At 39.6% G+C, this 12,584-nt stretch overlaps 1 long non-coding RNA gene across 5 annotated transcripts; it reads right to left on the reverse strand.

Moving 5' to 3' along the window:
* Window positions 1-7,437: 7,437 nt before the first annotated feature.
* Window positions 7,438-10,874, reverse strand: LOC129432027 (uncharacterized). Of its 5 annotated transcripts, none has more exons than XR_012366058.1 (8): window positions 9,880-10,874; window positions 9,139-9,200; window positions 8,985-9,037; window positions 8,616-8,839; window positions 8,454-8,502; window positions 8,291-8,367; window positions 8,023-8,110; window positions 7,438-7,833 (listed from the first exon to the last, which is right to left on the reverse strand). It is a non-coding gene; the product is annotated as an uncharacterized lncRNA (long non-coding RNA). The 5 variants fall into 5 exon arrangements; XR_012366056.1 differs by having other exon boundaries at window positions 8,964-9,037; window positions 9,880-10,873; XR_012366055.1 differs by having other exon boundaries at window positions 7,439-7,833; window positions 9,550-10,873.
* Window positions 10,875-12,584: the final 1,710 nt, after the last annotated feature.

Genomic DNA, 12,584 nt, shown 5'->3' on the forward strand with positions numbered 1-12,584 from the left:
GCGTTGCACCTCAGGTGGGTTTAATTCATCTGTGGTAAGTACATTCAATGTGGGCTTTGAAGTCTTTTTCCTTACTACTAGATCAGATATGCTGTCAGATTTTGGGACAGTGGATTTCACTTTTCCTCTTTTAAGCTGCGATTTTCCTTTGCGTCTTTGCAGGATGGAAGCGCTCTGATCAGTGACATCTGAATCAACGTCACCACTACTGACATCACTGGAATCCAGAGAAGAGTGCTCAGCTTGGGCATGTGACTGTTTAGTGAGTGGGGCTAACACTTTGACAGTATCTATATGCCAAGTCACTGTGGGGTTTCGCACATTGTTAACCTCTAGAGGTAATTCTGGCTCCAGGCTTAAAACAGGACTATGTGAATCAAACTCTACTATTGCAGTTGGCTGCCCTGACTGTACAGGGCTAGGGGCTACCCTCACTATTTTCACTACAACCTAGGGCTGCTCGATTATGGGAAAAATCATAATCCCGATTGTTTTGATAAAAATCTTAATCTTGATTATTTAACACGATTACTTAAATGACTGTAAAAACATGCATTTATACATGGGCTTGACATTAACTTTTTTGCTCACCAGCCAAAGTGGCTAGTTGTTTTCCAAAGTTACTAGCCACAATTTTGTTGCTGGTAAAATAAATTTTATATGATTAAACTTGACTTTGGCATCCTAAAATGACTTTAATTTGAGCAAATTTACTTGGTTTAGCTAAATTAGATGCAGATTGAATTTCAAATGCAGTCTGACCACCCAAATTAGGACAACATTAGCTGGTATATACCAGGTATATTAGTATAGATCATATCATATATTTAGGTGCATAAAAACAGTCTAGTAAGGCATAAATAGATTTACATTGAATGAATATATTAAAAGTGGAGCAGGGGTGTAGAAGATTAACTGAAAAGATATACACAAAACCCCTCGACAACCACTTTAAATATTTATTAACAACAGCAGTCAAGAAATGTACATGAATTTTACTTTCAACTTGTTTATCCAGATTGTATTTTATATGCTTGATCATGATTTCTGTTAAAAGTGATTTAAGACTTTTAATGACAACTGTCGAGAGGGCATTATTGTTGCCCAAAGTATCTTACATTAAAATGATGCGCGAACCTCTCAGCTGGCGGGTTTCATTTGATTTCGTGTGCATTCAGGAATGCGCTGAATTTCTCTCCGCTCTTGCCCTGAGAATGTGCACGCAATATATATCTCTCCAATCACTTCCATGCAATTGTTTTATCTTTCCCGAAGTGTGTATGCGCTCAGACTGCGTCCTCATTCGCAAATCCATCACCTCTCGCGCGCTCTCTGGGAGGTGGTGCTTTGGTCCGCAACGGTCCGCTGAACGCGCGCGCGTCTCCACAAACGGTCGCAGCCGAAATCTACCCGCATTTGGCGGGTGTTAATGTCAAGCCCTGCATACATTCAATGCATTGTTTAGTGTTGCTGCAGAAGGCTACACGTGTCAAAGCAGTAGTGTTTAAGTGCCAGCAGAACGCGATTCACATCTTAAACACGATCGCTTGAAATGCATATAACTTTACAAACATAAACAGGATTATTAGTGACCTGACTCTAAACAGATGACTGAGCGCGCAGCTCTCTGCACGGAGAGCGGCGCCACGATCCAGCTGATATTTTAAACGTGAGGGATAGTTTGCCTCCGCTCGCTTGAAAAGCATAAAACTGAACAAATACTACTTTGTGTGCGAGGCGCAGCTGCTTAGGACGCGTCGGATTAACACTCTGGGGTCGGCTGCGGCGCGGGCGCCGCCAACTCTTTATTTTTCAATCACTCCGTAAAGAGACTTAGATAACTCTGCTGATTTTGGACATACAGATATGATTTATACATCATTTAAAACATTAAAGTGTCTAGTTTTTTTTCTGTCCACTTCTAATAAAAACAGAATGTTGTGCTTTTCGCAAAATTAAGAAAATAAACATGATGCGCGTTTTGTTCTCTCTCCCTCAGTGAAGCCATTTCAGAAACGCGTCAGAAAATTAACTGTAACTTCACGAATACATGTCATATAAACAAAAGATAAATGTCTACATAATGCTTGGAATCTCAGCTTTCAAATGATGTAAGTGAGATCGAAAACATATATTGTCATTCAGTGTTAACTGTATGAGAAGTAGGAGAGGGACCGTCTTTCTAATGTTACCTGATTATCTGTAATGAGAAGAGATCGCCACGCCCCCGCGCCATTGAAGTGAATGAGCAGAGACATCCATATGCATAACTTGTGCCTCCTGCAGTCAATGGATACGCAATCCAGTCCACAACCCAGTCTCTCCATTCCTTGTTGTTTCATCCGATTGCACCAAAACATGACATCTAAATCCTTATTTACTTGCGTATGTGTGTCAGTATCTCCAGACGCGAGTGTTTTCATTGTTGTTCCGTCAAACATTTCACGCGAGGGGAACACACGTAAACAAACACACGAGTCAGGAAACTCGACGCGGTTTTTGGTATTCTTATAAAATACGCGATTGAAAACAGTACAATCCTTATTTACTTGCGTATGTGTGTCACTATCTCCAGACGCAAGTGTTTTCTTTGTCTTCCGTCAAACAGTTCACACGATGGGAAACGCATGCACAAACACGCGAGTGAGGAAATCGACGCGGTTTTTGGTATTCTTATAAAATACGCGACTGCAAACAGTACAATCCTTATTTAGTTGCGTCTAAGCATATATCTCCGCACAGCACGTTTATTAAACACAGGATCACTTGCATGTGCACACATAAGTTAATAGGCTTGTTCGACTTAATGCGGCGCCACAAGAACCGGCAGCCGAATGACGTCAGAATTTCGCGAGAGCTATTTAAAAGCAAACTCTTCCATATAATTTCGCGGATCACTCTCGCGGTAGTTTGACGTCACCCGGCTGTCGATCTTTGCAGCGCCGCATGAAGTCGAACAAGCCGACTGCTTTCATGAGCAACACGTGAGGTAATGGCGGCGGCTGTAAACAAACATTGAGCAAGTTTACCGTGCAAGTTTATCATGCTTGTCCCTTGTTGTGTTTCTACTATAATGATATAATGATTACAAAAACACAACTAAGAGTCCAAACAACGATAGGCAGTTGTTCTTTTGAGCTTTTTGCCACACACAAACCCTGTGTTCACTTTGATTAGGCTATGGTTTTTAAAAAGTAACTTATAGCCTACATGTAAAATTAATGTAATATACACACACAATATATATATATATATATATATATATATATATATATATATATATATATATATATATATATATATATATATATATATATATATATATATATACCCTATATTGTGTGTGTATTTACATTTAAATTGAAAAGTAAACCATCATGGTTTTACTACAGAGAAAGTTACATTCCTGTTGAACATCCCCACAAGGCTCAAGTGGCTCATTATGCAACCCTTTTGTCTCTCAGCTGTCAATCACTGATTATTCAGGAGCATTCCCGCCTCCACGCATACAGCCTTTCCCAAGCAAAAGTGTCTTAGAAATTTTAAATAAATATCTTGCTTTATGTGAACGAGTAGGCCGAATGATTTTCACATCATTTTGAAGAAAAAACTCTAGACTACTAGATCCTGTTTTGAAAAGTCTTGGGAAAACATGTTTAGAATTAGTTTTGTGGACTTATATCAGTGACTTAAAATTTTTGCTTTTTCAAAAACCACGCATAAACATTTTTCTCTCAAAAATACAAACATGTACATACATGTTGATTATATGATATTGTAGCCCAGTTTGTGCTGAACGCAGTGTTACGAGACTTTTGCCATTAATATGTTTTTAAGCAACTGAAAAAAGCACAAATGTCAGTGCATGTCAAAACTTCCCCAGGGCCCTAAAAACCCCTTAGACCCCAGAGGGTTAATGACTCGAAACGAAATAACAGAAATGCGGCACACTAATCGATCTCCCTCGATTATCTTGTTTTTGCAATCGAAATGTGCAAAAATCGAAATTGAAATCGAAAAACGATTAATTGCACAGCCCTACTACAACCCCATAATTTTTGAGAGTTTCAGAAATATCATCATCGGTATCTGTATCAGTGACACCTAACACACATACAGAACAATTTGCTTTGATATGGTAGCGCCTTTCAACATCTGAGATATTCATTTTTCTATCAAAAGCCTTTCTCTTTCAAAAAGAATTTTACAGGAAATAAAATGTCACTTGGTAAAATAAAAAATGTGTGCTCAGGCTGTATTTATCCTCCTGGCTGGCTCGCCACGAAAAGGCTCGATGTAACACCGTAACACTGTACAAAGAATAATAATTGAATTTGTACTTAGAGTTCAAAGGATAAATTAGGTTCGTCTCTAGGAGGATAGAATGACACTGAGCCAAGTTATAAATGAAATTTAACAGCCGGCATTTTAATTGAAAAATCAGAATTTTTTTTAGAAATAACTATTCCCACAGTTTAAACAGATACTCTTAATACCACAATTAAGAGTGGAAGAAAGTGCTTGATATTGAGCTCAAGATAGAATAAAGAGGAAATAAAAATTAAATAAAATGTCCCAAAGTCTCTTGTATCCTGTTGTATATATTTACGGTCCTCAGATATCCATGTGTGTTGAAACAATTCTCAAGTATCCATGTGTGTAAATATAGTTCTCAGTGTGAATGTGTGTAAAGGCCTTTTTGTAAATTTTTCTACCCGGGTAGTAGGCCTATGTACAGTGTGTGTGAGATCACAGCTTAGCTGTTATATCCCGTAAATCCACAAGGGGGCGTGGGTTCACTCCACGTGTGTAGATCAAATGGGCTCTGGCTCGCCAATCAAAAGTAAGTCACGATGCAGAATCAAAATCCACTCATAAAACCCAATCAGAGTTCTCATAAAGAAACACGGTAAATCAACCGAAAAAATCAAATCTTTCATCAGATCTGGGATGCATTTCCAACCTCATGCATGCATGTCCAGCTGGCTTCTTCATCTGAACTAAACACAGCCAGTTCACTCAATACACTTTAGTCAACTGCCCTCTAGCGGGAGGGAATGGTACTGCACCAATTACATGAGTCTCTTTCAAAATGTACAAATCAAAAATGTTTCACAAATTAAATTACACATGAAAGTAGTGTTCAATTTAAAGGGGTTACACAAGCGGTATCTAACACCATCGCCGCAGCGCGAGGGCCGTCTACTAGACACCAGTACGCACTTAAATGGCACCTGTTTGTCGAGTGGTGCTCTTCACAACGCAAAGACCCCCAAGAATGCCCTATTAATGTCGTGCTTTTGTACCTTCAACACCGGTTAGATGGTAGGGTGTCACCCTCCACCATTAAAGTTGACGTCGCCGCGATATCTGCATATCACTCTTTATTAAACGGCAGATCGGTTGGCCAGCACGATTTAATTATTAGATTTTTAAGAGGTGCACGAAGGCTGCGTCCTTCGCGCCCTCCCTCTATTCCTCCTTGGGACCTGTCCATGGTGCTGAAAGCCCTGCAGGGACCCCCGTTTGAGCCTCTGCAGTCTGTGAGTCTGAAGTTTTTGTCAATGAAAACTCTGACCCTGCTCGCATTGTACTCCGTTAAGAGGGTAGGTGACCTTCATGCATTCTCCATCGACGAATTGTGCCTTCAGTTTGGTCCTGCTGTCTCAGGCGTAACACTCAGACCCAGACCAGGCTACGTGCCCAAAGTTCCCACCACTCCTTTCAGAGATCAGGTGGTGAGCTTGCAAGCGCTGCCCCCAGAGGAGGCAGACCCAACCATGGCTTTATTATGCCCCGTACACGAGCTGCTGGTTGGGCGACACCTAACATGTAATTACAGGGGAGTATTCTCAGCTTCTTCCCTTTTGTGTCTCCCAGGCGAACTGCAGGTGAAGCCTCTCAACCTCTCTTCCTGGACACAAAATATATATAGGGAAAGTACACTGGTAAGTGGATGGATGAATACCTTAAGCTGGCGGCCTTGACGTGTAAGAGGCACACTAGCTCGAAGCTTGAGCGTCCAGAAAGTGATCAGGTAAGTACACTGAGCTGAGAGCTTTGGGTGTCCAGGAGGTATACGAGTGCGTCCCTGGGCTGGGAGCTGGAGGCGTCTAGAAGGTACACAGGTAAGTATACGGAGGTATCTGGGCTTGGTACTGTAGACGTACAGGTAGGTATACAAATAAGTACACTGGCTTAGACCTTGGGTGTACAGGTAAGTATACAGGAAGGTACACTGGGCTCTTGGCTTTGGATGTACAGGTGTGTATACAGACAAGTATACAAGAAGGTACACTGGGCTCTGGGCTTTGGGCGTACAGGTGAGTATACAGGGGAGTACACTGGGCTCTTGGCTTTGGGCGTACAGGTGAGTATACAGGGGAGGACACTGAGCTCTTGGCTTTGGGCGAACAGGTGAGTATACAGGGGAGTACACTGGGCTCTTGGCTTTGGGCGTACAGGCGAGTATACAGGGGGGTACACTGGGCTCTTGGCTTTGGACATACAGGTGAGTATACAGGGGAGTACACTGGGCCCTTGGCTTTGGGCTTACAGGTGAGTATACCGGGTAAATATGCTAAGCTTTTAGCTGGGATGAATACAACTCACATACCCGTAGGTAGGCAGACGTCAGGCTTTAGCTCTTCGCGGCTTGGATGGCTGGAGAGGACGGAGGTGCACACAGCGAACTTCTAGCCTTCCTCGCTAGGACATGCTTTAAAGGAAACACTTTGACGTTGACTTCCAACATGTGGTGGAACAGTCCCACGACGACCAGAGCCCTTGGCTCAAACCTGGTGATGTACTGTTCGAGTGGGCCAATTGCTTCCCTCTTGTCTCTTCCAAACACTCAACAGACGTATAATCATACACAGATACAGCACATATGCGTTTTCCACGCAGCAGCCAATTCAAGCTTTCCCTCTTTCAATACTCCACACAATATCCACAGCAATTTCATACTTCTTACAGTTACCACGCCACCACCAGGTGGGGGAAGGAAATATCCCAGATAGCAAAATTTTTCAGGGCCAGAAATGGCTGAGTTCAGGCTGTTCTTTTGGCACACATGCCGCCACGGCTTACGGTCCTTGATTGGTCCCAGAGCTGCTTGCCTTAAGTAATCCAGAATCTAGCCGAAAGCAGACCAAAACTTAGCCACAACCCTTTCACACCTCGAGAAATCAGCCACAGCTCTCCCGGAATCTCCAGATAACAACCAAAAAAGAGCCCAAATGACCACATTAATCCCCAAACTTACCCACAACTTTTCCAGAAACCCCAAATGTAACCCAGAAAATAACCAAAATTACCATATTTACCCCAGAACCCACCCACAACTTATCCAGATGCCCCAGAAAATAGCCATAAAGTGACCAAAATATATTTATATCCCATAAAATGTGTAATTGAAAAACACAGATATAAAGCAAATATAGAGTTTTATTGATGGTGACAAGGATAATTTCAGATAACAGCAAAGTAAATGAAATGTCAAATGTTCTGCCAAATAAACAAATAACAGTAGAAGGATCAAATAAAAGCAAAGAAATAGCCAAAGTAACAAAAGCTAACAGAGAAACATTAACTTAATTGTTTTAAACAATAAACAGGCAAAAAAAAACAGATGTAATAACAGAAAGCAATATACAACAACTGGTTAAATATAAAAAACATCCTATATAAAATGAATGTTTACAGATGTGCAAATGTGTATTAGATAAATACATTTGAAAATAATACCATGTTATGTCACCAGCTAGAAAAAAAGCAACATTTAGTAACTTTAATCTCCAGTCATGTCTGTGCACACAAAGGACTTCTTACAGCCTACAGAAAAAAATCATAAAATACAGTTAGAAAATACATTTACATAAAATGAATAAGATGATATAGTACACACTGCCAGTCCAAGAACTGATACTTTTAACATTCAATTCAAGACATGGGAAAAAATATGTTTGCAGATTTCAGAGTTCCAGAAGGATTTCTAAATTACCAATTAAATAAAGCACTTACCAAGTACAAAAATTGTTTTAGTCAAGCATTTTAATTTCCTGCTTCATTATTTTCCAGCGTTCGCTCCAAACAATCCAAGATCAAGTACCTGGAATATTTTTAAAACATGGTGTCACTTTTAAGCCAAAACTTGTGCTTTTGTAACTTATATGAATATATGACAAATTACCCTAATAAGAGACTTAACAAATTAGATATAGACAATAATGTAATTCATCAAATCAAACTGCACAAAGATAAATAATGAGCATTATATACATCATCTTACTTAATTTTCTGTTTTGATGTCCATGTCTTTGTCTCTGTCTGGAGAATGGTTTGCTGTTCTCCAAGAGGCAGTAATGTCTATCAAATACAGAAGTCAAAAATCAAATCACACACATTTGTTTACTCTTTTAAACTGATACATTTTTTAACGAAGTTAAACTCACATCAGTCTTTACCCAGACAGCTGGAACAACATAGTCTGGTATAGGACTTCTGCAAACAAAAAACAAGTATAAGTAAACTTTATATTGTAAAAAGGTAAAATAAAAGACTAAGACAAGCAATAAAGACAACATTTATAACTCTTAGGTATAAAATTCCTTTACAAAAGCAATGGATGTCCTCATGTCTTTGTCTCTGTCTGGAGTACAGTCTGCTTTTTCCCAAGAGGCAGTAATATCTATTAAATAGAGAAGTCAAACATCTGATCAGATACACATTTGTTTAATATTTAAACTATTACATTTTAAATGAAGTATTAAACTCAAATTATTCTTCATCCAGATTGCAGGAACAACATGTTTTGTTGACAAAGTGTGGTACATGACTTCTACAAACAAAAAACAAATATAAAAACAAGTATAAGTAAACTTTATATTGTTAAATGTCAAATAAAGGATTAAGACAAACAATAAAGACAACATTTATAACTCTTGGGTATAAAATTCCTTTACAAAAGCAATAGATGTCCTCACGTCTTTGTCTCTGTCTGGAGTACAGTCGGCTGTTCTCCAAGAGGCAGTAATATCTATTAAATAGAGGAGTCAAACACAAACATCTTAACACATACACATTTGTTTATTATTTAAACGGTTAGGTTTATTAACCTCCTTATTATTCTTTACTCACATTATTCTTTATCCAGATTGCAGAAACAACATTTATTGTTGACAAAGTGTGGTACATGACTTCTGCAAACAAAATGCAAATATAATTAAACTTTATACTGTAAAATAAAAGATTAAAACAAACACATACAAAATGCATGACTCTTGCATATTAAATTCTTTACAAAAGCATGTGGTTATTCTTCAAGCAGGGGTTGGTTATGTTACACCATAAAATAAAGCAAATAAATCTGGCCTTTTACAACACAATCTTGTAAACTGCACTGACCAGGACTGAAGAGAATAAGAGATCATAGTAAACCATCTTTATTAAGCTAAAACTTGAATACATGCCTTTCTAAAATATCAAAAACATTGTTTTACTAATATATAAATAGTAGGAATGAGTCACTCTGCTATCTGTTATGATTACCAGCAAATGTTGATTTGTGGATTGGTACAGAAAACATCTCATCTTCGGTTGGCTTCTTTGGGGTTCAGCATTAATTTATTTTTAAAGATTCAAACTTCCTATTGATTATTTTATCATCCCCGTCATGCATGTTGCGTCTCTTAATGTAAAAACATGCATGTTTAACGTTATCTACGTTAAATGGCGACTGATGATAAAATACTTGCACTTACACGAAAATACATCACAGAAAAGAATAACAAACAAAAACGAAAACCAACTAGGCATCGCGCTGTAGAACAATAAGTGCAATCTACGTGGATTTAAAAGAAAAGTATCTTAATAACTTACCTTACTGTGTTATATAAAACTCCACAAGACAAAAGATTGCGTGTCCTTCGTCCAGTACACAGTGGGGGTTTGAATTTCGCGGAAGTTCCTGATCATGACCAGTTGCATTATGGGAAAGGTAGTCCATTTTCCACGGCGGATTGAACGCTGTTGAGGTTAAAGGACTACTACTTCCAAGATGCCTTGCAATATATGTCATTGTTTTAGAAACGAAAGTGCACCAATAAATATTAGTATTAGCTAGTCGTATTTTTTAATTGTAAACACAATTTAATGTAAAGTCTTATTTATTTATAAAAAATAAAATACAAAATTAAAAAGACTTAAACAAGCACACATACTTAAAATACTTTTGTTTGATGTATATTAGTGCAGACTGAATTATTAATTTATCTGTTTATTGCATTGTTTGTAAATTGCACATTGACACCTTTGGATTAACTGCCCAAAATAACATTTTCTACATTTCGTCTTTTAACTGTGATGTTTTTATCAATTGTAAATATGATTTTATTTGGTGTTTTTTTTTACTCTTTGGCCAACCAAACCTTAGCCAGAACTCTGCCATATATTTACTATTTTCTGGCAGACCACACTTAAGCCAGGACTCAGCCAAAAATGTACCTTTTGCTTTTGGCTGGCTAGCCTCACCCCACAACTCCCCCGAAAGCTGTTTCACACAAAGGTGTCAACAAAAGAGAGCCTAAATTTAGCCATAAATGCCCAATGTAAGCCAGATTTGTGCCAGAAACTTTGCTATCTGGGATGAGTCACAGTCGGGTGTATATAGATATAACAGTCGTCCACCGACACCAGTTCACTTCCACTAATCCAAGGCTACCTCTTCGGCCTAGGGAGTGATCGCTGACAACATAGGCACAGCACAACACTACAATCCTTCAGGTGTTCACATGTCAAAAAGACTCACCCACTGCACTCCACACACTCACGGTGAATTAGGGTCAGATCACCACGTTGGGCCGGGAAATAGTCCTGAATAATTGAAAGGGGTTGATGCGGAGGATGACCAGAAGGAAACGTCAAGACCACAACCTTTAAACGCACTCCTCCCTCTTCCCACTGATTCCGGCTCACCCACCAATCCTTTTCACGGGTGGGGCCGCTTACACACTGATCGAACACACACGGAACACACTGGGATACAAGATTAGCAAGGGTGTCACTGGCAAGACAACAACTCAGATGTAACTCACAGTTTCATTGGCACTTAAGACTCCCCTCTCTCTTCCAGAGGTCTGGTGTATACCAGGTCGACAGTACAAGAGTTTCTCCGTTCTTTCCTCTTCTCAATACTCTGTTTTGACTTCCCCCAGTCTGCAATATCCGCATCAATACGTCTCCAACACACCGATTGCTCCGTCTCACCCACAGCGTTGGCCGGAATAAACTTCCCTTTGCTGTTCTCCAGGGGGCATATTACAGAAACTTTCTATCTTAGGTCTTAACTTAAGATATGATGTGTTCAATTAAGATTTTTCACAAATTCTTATTACAGAAGCAAATCTTAAGTTGATTTAGGATTCTCATCTTATCTCACCAAATCTTATCTCATCTTTAGTTAGGAAATCCCAAATCGCTTAATCATGTTCGCCTATCAACTGTCAGGTCTGTTACCAAGCAACCAGCAATGCGTGAGCTGCTGCTACAGTAAACAAAACAATTGACCCTTTTATTTCAATGGGTCAGAAAAATAAATTTTATTAAATTTATTGTAATCAAAGTCTGTGTTTTTTATTAGTGTTTTAGCACATCATCTTTGAGTTACCATTAAATGTAAAAATTTATTAAATGTGACTTACAAAAATGAGAAAACTATTCTTCCTAAGTGCTAGGATACTACTGTACATTTCAAAGTACTTACCTCCCGTCATAGCTAAGAGCTAGTTGCTTGTGTCAACCGTCGCCCCTGTGAGAGTAAATGTCCCAGTCACCAGCCAAAGAACCTACCTCTCATCATAGCTAAGAGCTATTGGGTTGTGTCCAACGTCGCCCCTGTGAGAGTAAAAGTCCCAGTCGCCAGCTAAAGTACTTACCTCCTGTCATAGCTGAGCGTTATCTGTCAGCACTATACGCCACCCCTGTGAGAACAAAACCCCAGTCATCACTGGAAAAACTTACCTTGTGTTGATCTTTCAGAACCACCAAGCAGTGTCACACAGCGCCTTAAGGAGAGAAACGTCTCAGTCATCCGAAATACTTACCTTGTGTTGATCTTTCAGAACCACCAGTAGCAAGTAGTGTTACACAGCGCACTAAGGAGAGAAACGTCTCAGTCATCCGAAATACTTACCTTGTGTTGATCTTTCAGAACCATCAAGCAGTGCCACGCAGCGCCCTAAGGAGAGTAATGCCCCAGTCATCTGAGACCCCTACCTGCATCTCCATCTCAGGACAATAGTGACCGACTGATAGGGAACATCTTGGTTACGGATGTAACCCTCGTTCCCTAAGGGCTGCTCCCTGCTGTTTACGGCCGGTCACACTTTTCGGCTTTCTCAGCGAAATGAAACTAATTTCCTTATTTGCACCTGCAGCTTATATACGCATCTGGTGGGGCGGCGCCGGCATTATGCAAATACCTCAATGCCAAGTTCATTAGCGTTTTAGTAGTAATCAAATCAGATTGGTCTCTCTAAGCGAGTTCCCAATTCGTCAGTCACGACGTGACTTCTCCGTTCCCTTCC

The sequence above is a fragment of the Misgurnus anguillicaudatus genome, chromosome 23, assembly GCF_027580225.2.
Source record: "Misgurnus anguillicaudatus chromosome 23, ASM2758022v2, whole genome shotgun sequence".
In the NCBI taxonomy this organism is placed as follows: Eukaryota; Metazoa; Chordata; class Actinopteri; order Cypriniformes; family Cobitidae; genus Misgurnus; species Misgurnus anguillicaudatus.